This window comes from Pinus tabuliformis, chromosome 9, assembly GCF_031772625.1.
Source record: "Pinus tabuliformis cultivar Carrire ecotype Pingquan chromosome 9, CPIR1, whole genome shotgun sequence".
Classification (NCBI taxonomy): domain Eukaryota; kingdom Viridiplantae; phylum Streptophyta; class Pinopsida; order Pinales; family Pinaceae; genus Pinus; species Pinus tabuliformis.
In genome coordinates this window covers 1552269438-1552278255 of record NC_142307.1, presented here as the reverse complement: position 1 = coordinate 1552278255, position 8818 = coordinate 1552269438, and positions in this window count along the sequence as shown.

Sequence of the window (8818 nt, the reverse complement as noted above, 5' to 3'; positions counted from 1 at the left end):
TGGAGTCTTCTTAAGTTTTTTCAAACTCTCTAAAATTGAAAAACGTCGAGTTTCTCCTATATTGGACTCGTTAAAATTTAACAGTAAAGGACCTGTTCAATTACAAACAGGAACGAACGACTCCTTTTTAGGGTTCGAATTTAAACTAAGTTGGACTCATCCGAAGGATGAGCTTATAATCAAGCAGATGTTAGCCTCCTCAAGCTTGTCAAAAATAAAGAGGTACTTGCCAGAAATGGTGGGGGGAAAGAGAGAAAAATGAGCATGTTTGTCATACTTTGTAACCACTCTTGAACACGACACTTTTATTCACCTGGGTTGGGAAATCCTTTGCCTAACAGTTGATCAAACCACATTGAAAGTCTTCAGCCGGTTTTTGGGTATTAACTTTGGGTCAATTGTCACCAAACCATCTGTTGTGTCATTATGTGTTCAAGAGGTCAGTGCCAATAAGCCATTCATCTGCAAAATATCTGTCATCCATCCTGACCATCCCTGAGTCAGTCGTTGCAACTAAATTTCTTCAACTTGATCTATGATTTCGTGTTGTGGGCTTGCCTACGACGAATCGCTTTCTATCGACTTCAGCTCACTATCTGGAAAGATGATCTAGAAATCGTCAATACCTTGGGATCTGCATGCCTCAATGGCAGGTTTCTCGCCTTTGACGACAGGTTGCATCATTGACCTTCGATCAAAGGACTCTGTGACATGTTCGACATCAGCACATCTATTCACATCTCATGGATTGTACTGGGTACTTTGAGAGCCATTGACATTACTGGTGGTTTCTCTCACACTTGTTAACAGTTTACATCATTGACTGGTAATCAAGTGGTGTATACCATGTTCGACTTCAACACATTCATTCGCATGGATAGAATCGTATTGTTTCAGGAAGTAGAAATGAAGACCCTGGATCTAGTTTCCGCAATCCAAGTTGCCAGGAATTTTGTATTCATTATATTGTGGACTATTCATAAACAGATGGCTGCGTCCATACTGTGTCTACATGAGTCTATACTTGTGATGTATTACAAGATCATTCCTATATCAGAGCAGTAGTTCATTTTCTAGTCAGTTTTGATCTGGGTATGGGAATGCCTACCCCAACGATGATATGATCTCATATATATATTTTGCACTGAATGTTTTTACAGGTTCCGACTGGGCTCTCCACAAGATAATCCTCAAAATGATAAAGTACTTCACTCTTCCTAAATGATAAATGAAATCCTCATCTACTACAGACTTCGCACTTTAGGAGACAATATGTTACACAAAAATATCGTCACCATGACTATTTGCAGTCAGTATGGGTCTATCATCACTTGTATTGTCCTCCTAAGCAAGTCTCAGACCTCAGCTCTTCAAGTCAAGCTTTGAAAATGAGAGAAATACATTGAAAATCAACAAAGCTCTGGTTCCACACTTTCTCTCATTGTTGCCTGCGGTCCCGCACCCCTTGTTCACAAAAACTGCAGACCTGCCCGCTCTGTCCCTAAAGGAGTGGGTGCGGACCCCTGTGAAAGTCAAAAAGGCGCAAGTTTATTCTAAAAAACTCGCTTTGGGTTAATTCTAGATGATTCTAGAAGGAATTTTGACGTGGATTGCTCACCCTTAGGTGGTTCATGCATCCCAAAAGAGAAGGAGCTAATCCCTTGATGAGAGGATCTATCCCTTTGAAGGAGGGCTTTATCCCTTTGAAGGAGGACCTAGTAACTTCCCTCCATTGCACTATAAATTAAGGCATTGGGTTGGTTGCTAGGGAGGTTAGAAGCTGAACATTTTTTAGGGTAAATGCTGGTGGAATTGAGACTTTCTAGTTAAGCTTGAGAGGAGAGATCACATACCTTTTTGGCTTCATTGGGAAGAGAGTGAAACTTGTCAAAGTAGAGGAGACTTCTTGTTGGACCCTGGGAGGAGCTTGTACAGCATCAAGGCACAGGTTGTAAAGTTCTTCTTTGATTTGAATTAATACAATCAGATTCATTTTTCTCAACAAATTGTCTTATGTCATTTGTTTCATGAATTCCTTGATCATCATGTTAAGTATGCTTTATAATATTGGCTTTTCAGGTGCTATTTAATTTGTTTACTTGTTTTTGTTTGCATATTCGCAACAAGGGAGCTCATTTGGATCAAAGGAGCGAGGCTTCCACAAACTTGCATTGGACCCAAGGTAGGCCTAAAACACTTGTTTGCCTTTGTTTATATATAGCATATTTAGAGAAAGATAGTTTTTTATTGGCTTGCTTGTCACTAGATATCGTTAGATACTAGGGAGGTCAATCTTGTCCGCAAGATCAACTCATTCCGTGTGACAAATACACCAACATAGGTTTACCCATTAACTCTTGATACTACCTAGACAATATGATCACATCATACTTAAGATCTAACATGCCATCCTTTACTTCATAGGTCTAGAGAAATTCATTTAGTCTAAACTACTTTCATAGTTGGGTCTTCTTCAAGTACACATGATGCCAATCCATTTTAGATAAATGGGTGCTTACCTCAAGACAACTCATCTAGAGCTACAAGCCAACTAAATATAATATGAAACCTCCTAGATAATTGATAATTGTATAAAATTTTAATAAAATAACATGATATTCCCCTTACCTCATTCATGTTGCATGCTTCAATGCACAACCACTAATACCTTAAGTGCATACTAAGATATCGAGTAATTCCTCTAAATGGTGGGTAGTAGATTTCATGGACAGTAAGTATATTCCCTCATCAACTCAAAGAAATCACATAAGTACTCCTATCTAACAACATCAAAGGTAAAGATAACAAAAGGCATTTTCTTATTCTTACATCTTATTATTACCTCAACAATTATACTATTTTGTACACCAGTCTTCACTACAACACATAGGCGGGTTTTTAAACAATACTTGAGACAATATTTGGGTAAATTGTCTTAACTAGAGACAAAAAAAACTTGTGTATTTTCTTAAATATTCTCTTTAAGCAGGTGTTTTAAATCATTGTCTTAAAAATTTTCTCTATAAAGACAATATATAACACAATCATTATTGTCTCTTAGGAGATAATTTTTGGTGGGATGGTATCATTGTGGATTGTCTCTTCCAGTTTGTTGAGTTACTTTTTATTAAATTTGGCAACTAGGACCAAAATTCCACTTTGTGAAGCTCATTTGATTAAGGTGATGATTTCATTGAATTCCTCTTTTTGAGAGGACCAAAATTGACCTAAAGATCATCAAATTTGGTCAAGCAGAAGTGTGTTTTTGAATTTATAACCACATGTGCAAATTATCAAGGTTGGTTATGTCTTCATGTAGGCTCATAAAGCCAAAACGTCATGTCTCCTTTCCCTCAACGTTTTGTATAAATAGAGGCTCCCTCCATCCTCATTATACATGATCAACATGCTTTAATATGTCTATGAGGCATCCGAGTTCTTGAAGGAGGTCGAAAGATTATTTGTTTTTGGGTTATCTTCTGCATAAGGGCCGAGGTCCTCCAAGAAGGTCAGTTGCAGGTCTGGATACTTTTGGATGGGAAATTCACCCTTGCAGGTCCAATTTTGGGAGCAGAAAGGTAGGCCAAGTTAGTGAAACTATTTTTGGGCTAGTATGTGGTTAAATTAAGGGAGAAATCCTCTCCTTGTGAGGCTGCAACTCCGATTTATTATTTCAGGTAGGGATGCAATCTGTATAGCCTAGATCAAGGAGGCCGAGATGCCTAATATGGGGATGGACCAGCCATAAGGGTTGCTCCATGCATATCAAGTACAACCATATTTATGAGGAGGATTTTTTGGTGCAGTTGGAAGAGATAACAATGATTCGTAAGTAACCCTAATCAGTCTAACCTTCTTAAGTAGTATGTGTCCAGATCATGCTAAGATTGCATTTTTAAGTGGATCATTTATTTTTTCGAGGGTTGTAGTTTCAGATCTTCAAATTGACAAGTTAGTATTGAATTTGAATCATTGTACTCTATCTCTCTCTCTGCTGAATATTTTGGTATTTGATAATAATAAGAATTGACAAAGGGTTTTCCCCATCTTGGGGTTTTTCCCTGGCTTGAGCCAATTCCTGCATTCTCTTTTCTTGGCTTGTCTTCTGTATTTACGTTAATTTTATTTCATCAATCACTGTCATGGTTAATGTGAATTCTAATGGATTAATGAAATTGATAATAGGCTAATGATCTAATGAAGTATCTATCCTAAGCAAGGAACATGTTAACTCAAAATTTAACATGGTATCAAAGCTCAGGTGAGGACAAGCCCAAGTAGGAGTAAAGGAGAAAGCATTCGCTAAGAGAAGTTTCAATCTACTCTCTGAAGAATCATAGTTTTCATGAATAATTTTTTAGGTGTATATCTTATGGATCCTATAAGCCATATGCCTCGCCATGAATCGATCTATGAATGAACCTCTTATATTGGATAGTTGCTTATTGAAATATCTCTATGAGTTTATTATCTAAGGTACACTGCTGGAATCTAAGACTGCATGAATATTCTGAAGCTAGCCCAGTTGAAAGTAAGATATCTCTTGATTTGGTTACTCTGGAAGAACTATTGACGCTGGAAATTTCTTTGCAACAAGTTTGACTTATGAATATAGAAATCTCATCTGTAATCCATTTTGATATAGTACATTGGAGAGCTATCAAGATTTATCATTACTGTTTAGATGAGAAATATTATTTTCATCCGTACATATCCTCTTAGTATCATTTTTCCTCATAAAAGAGGCTGAAATACATGAATAAACCTTATTAAGAGGGTCTCAGTTGAACATTGAGATCTGGGAGCTCTTGGGGGCCTAAGGTACTTCTTGATGTTGTGAACGACCATAGGGTGAGTGGTTCACCTTCCCCTATTGGTATGCTAGGTACAGAGTGAGTGGTTCACCTTCCCCTGTGATACTTAATGATGATATATGACACATAGGGTGAGTATTCACCTTCCCCTATGGTGTTTTCATGTGTGTAGGGTGAGTGGATAACCTTCCCCTATGATTGATGAGATATGCATAGGATGAGTGGTTCACTTTCTCTTATTGCATATGAGCAAGATGAGTGGTTCACCTTCTCCTATAGTGAGAGATGCATATAGGATTCTACAGATTGATGGTTGACATGTCGGTGGGACATGGTTCATTCTTTCCCCTCATGTAGGATGATCATTCCCTATGATTGATGGTTGACATATCGGTGGGATGTGGTTCATCCTTTCCTCGGATGTAGGATGCTCATTCCCTATGATTAATGGTTGACATGTTGGTGGGATGTGGTTCATCCATCCCCACGTGTAGGATCCTTCCTACGATTGTTGATTGGCATGCATGTAGGACATGGTTCATCCTTTCCCTACTCTCGGTGATTTGCATGTGCGTAGGATGTGGTTCATCCTTTCCCTACGATGGTTGTGACATGTGACTATAGGATGTGGTTTATCCTTTCCCTACGTATGGTTGTGAGCAGGATGTGATCTATTGTTTCCCTTCTATTGTATCATCCTACCCATGTAGTCCGGGACACATGGGAAGTAACTCTCATCTGGCCAATGAGTTGGAAAAAGTGGTTATGGACCATAGCACTACCGATAGACGCATCTTGTATTTTCGTACTCCCTATGTCTAGGATGCATGGTGTTCAATTACTTTATTTGATTGGGTTTCTACCCTGGTTATGTGGACCGAACTTTGTCTATGGAAAGTTGCAAGGTCTTATGTCTCACTCTCGATCAATTCTTTTTAATTATCTATATCAGTGTTCAGTAGAGTTGAGACGAGATGCAGAGATGGCATATGATGTCAGGGTGGCATGATGATGGATGGATCGGAAGGTGGAATTCTCCCTAGTTGAGAGAGAGTGTTAAAATTTGCAACTAGGGCCAAAATTTCACTTTGGAAAACTCATTTGATGAAGGTGATGATTTCACTGAATTCCTCTTTTTAAGAGGACCTAAGTCAACCTAAATATCATCAAATTTGGTTAAGCAGAAGTGTGTTTTTGAATTTATGACCATGTGCAAATTATCAATGTACTCCATGTATTCATGTAGGGTCATAAAGCCCAAACATCATGTCTCCTTGACCTCAATGTTTTGTATAAATATAGGCTCTCTCCATCCTCATTTTACATGATCAACATGCTTAAATATGTGTTTGAGGAAACTGAGTTCTTGAAGGAGGTCGAAGGTTTGTTTGTTTCTGGGTTATCTTCTACATAAGTCTGATATTCTCCAAGAAGGTCAGCCACAGGTCTGGACAGTTTTGGATGGGCAATTCATCCTTACAGGTCCGAGTTTTGGAGCAGAAAGGTAGGCTGAGTTAGTGCAACTATTTCTGGGCTAGTCTACAGTTAAATTAAGGGAGAAATCCTCTCCTTGTGAGGCCACAACTCTGATCTATTATTTCATGAAGGGCCGCAGTCTGTATAGCCTAAATGAAGGAGGCTGAGATGCCTAATATGGGGATAGACCACCCCTAAGAGTTGCTCCACGCATATCAAGTATAACCGCAATTCTGAGGAAGATTTTTTGGTGCAATTGGAAGCGATAATAGTGATCCATAAGTAGCCCTAACCAGCTTAACCCTATTTAGTAGTATGTGTTGAGATCATGCCAAGATTATAGTTTTAAGTGGATCAGAAGAGGCCATGTCAAAATTCTAACCACGTGGTGCCCATGTGGCCTTCACATAGAACTAAGGGGTCAACTTGGTGGGTCTGACCATTAGGCCCATGTCATGCCTTTATGGTTTATCACTTCATGTGATGTTCGATAACAACAAGGAGAAGGGAAATAGGTAGTGAGTTGTAAAGGTGGCCTTGGGGTTCCAAATTGGAACTTTGACTGGGTTAGCCATGTCTCTGTCGATGCTCTTTATTGGAAAATGTAGCAAGAAAGGCTAAATTTGACTTGTTCCTTACTAGAATTTAGTAATTCAATTTCCACATCAGCAAGATGATTTGGATGGCAGTTAACTTATGTGACATGGACTTGTATACATGTTTACTCAGTACATTCAGGTTATATGCTAGAAGTAGAGTTGTGCATGCATCAATTGCTAAAATTTAGCAATATAATTTAGTTATTTTTAGTTTGACTCAATTAGTTGAGCTCAAGCAACTAGTTGAGTCAGTTGAAGGCCAATTGAGTAGTAGAATTGTTGTTAACTTACTAATCTCTCATTTAAACTAGTCAATCATGTAAAACTAGCCCAAACATGCATGAAATTTGAATTTCCAGAGTGAAGGGGAGGAAGAGGCATATTTTAATTATCAATTGTATACTATTTGAGTGGACAGGCTTGGCATTGAGGAAGGTGATCAATTTCTTGGGATTTGTGCAAGGAAATAGGGGATTCCCCTATTATTTAAGAGCTAATTTCCTTAGGAATTACGCAATGAAATAGGAGAAAGTTGGGGCCTTGAATTGGCTAAGTGTTGGCCAGAGCAGGATAGTCAGCGGGAGAACAAGTTTATAGTGCAGGGTGTGCTTCAGGATCGAATCAACACATTGTAATAGTTTATCATTCTCATATGATTAATGAGAAGCAATGAAGGGATTTTTCCTAGTTGGGTTCCCCTGTAAGTCATTGTGTTCTTGTGGTGTTTTAATAGTTGCATGTGTTTCTAAACTTGTATTTCCATTTTGTAGATTATTTGAGTAAATTTGTAATCTCTTGTTTTTAGTTTGAATATGTTAGTAGTAGCAAATTCCTATTAATTTATACATGGTATCATAGCAGAAATCACACTAAAAACCAGCCAATAGATATTTTCGTTAAAATTTTTTGATTTGCAGATTCAGTGAAACAATTTTCTTCCATGCGTGAAAATGTCTTTCGATGGGTTGAGATTCGAGTATTCCCTTCAGGGAACCTCAAATTTATAGCTTGGAAGGACATGCTAGAAGTAATGCTTGATAATAATGATGTGCTAGAGTACACCAAAACTTACATTCCAAAGCCAACAATATTGGATGCACAACATTTAGCCTAGTGGATGAAGGATACTGAAAAATCCTGGAGAATCATCTTGGAGGGTGTGAGAGACCACACAACCTTGAATTTACATGGAAAATAGACTCCATTTGATATGGGTAATACCCCCATTAAGCTATTCGAAAATAACAATGATGCTAGGAAATTGGCATTGAGGGACAAGCTCAAAAATATCTGATTCTAGAAAGGAGAAACCATTCCACATTACTCTCTGGGTTCACTCAGCATCGAGATGAGCTTGGAGGAGTTGGATAAAATATTATCTCTCCAGAACTATTGATCCCAATCCTCCTAGGCCTTCTAAAATCCTGACACATCTACTGGGACTCTATAAATGGAAGGGACAAATTACCAAATTGGGAGAGAATTCAGTCTGATTTGGTGTAGGAAGAAATTCAACGGAACACTGGAGAGAGAGTAACATCCAAATTTGAGGAGGAAGAGAAATTTTCCTTGGTTTAAAAGGGATATAAGGGCAAGGGAAAGAAGTCCCAAAGCAAACCAAAGACTAGCTAGAACAATGGCAAGAAGAAGGACTTGAGGAAGATAAAATGTTTTTGCTATCGTGAATTCGGGCATTATGCAATAAAATGTTCGCACAAGAAGTCTAACAAGAAGGCTTCAAGAGGATCAGGAGGTCAAGCACTTGTCTCACAATTTGAATTAGACTTCACCCTAATTGCATGTATGTAAACACTATAATGGGGAGTGGGTGGTATCTATATTCAGGTTCCTCGTTCCATATGACATGATGTAACAAATTCTTCAGTATCCTAGAGGAGAAGGATCTCTAGATGCACATAGAACTTAATG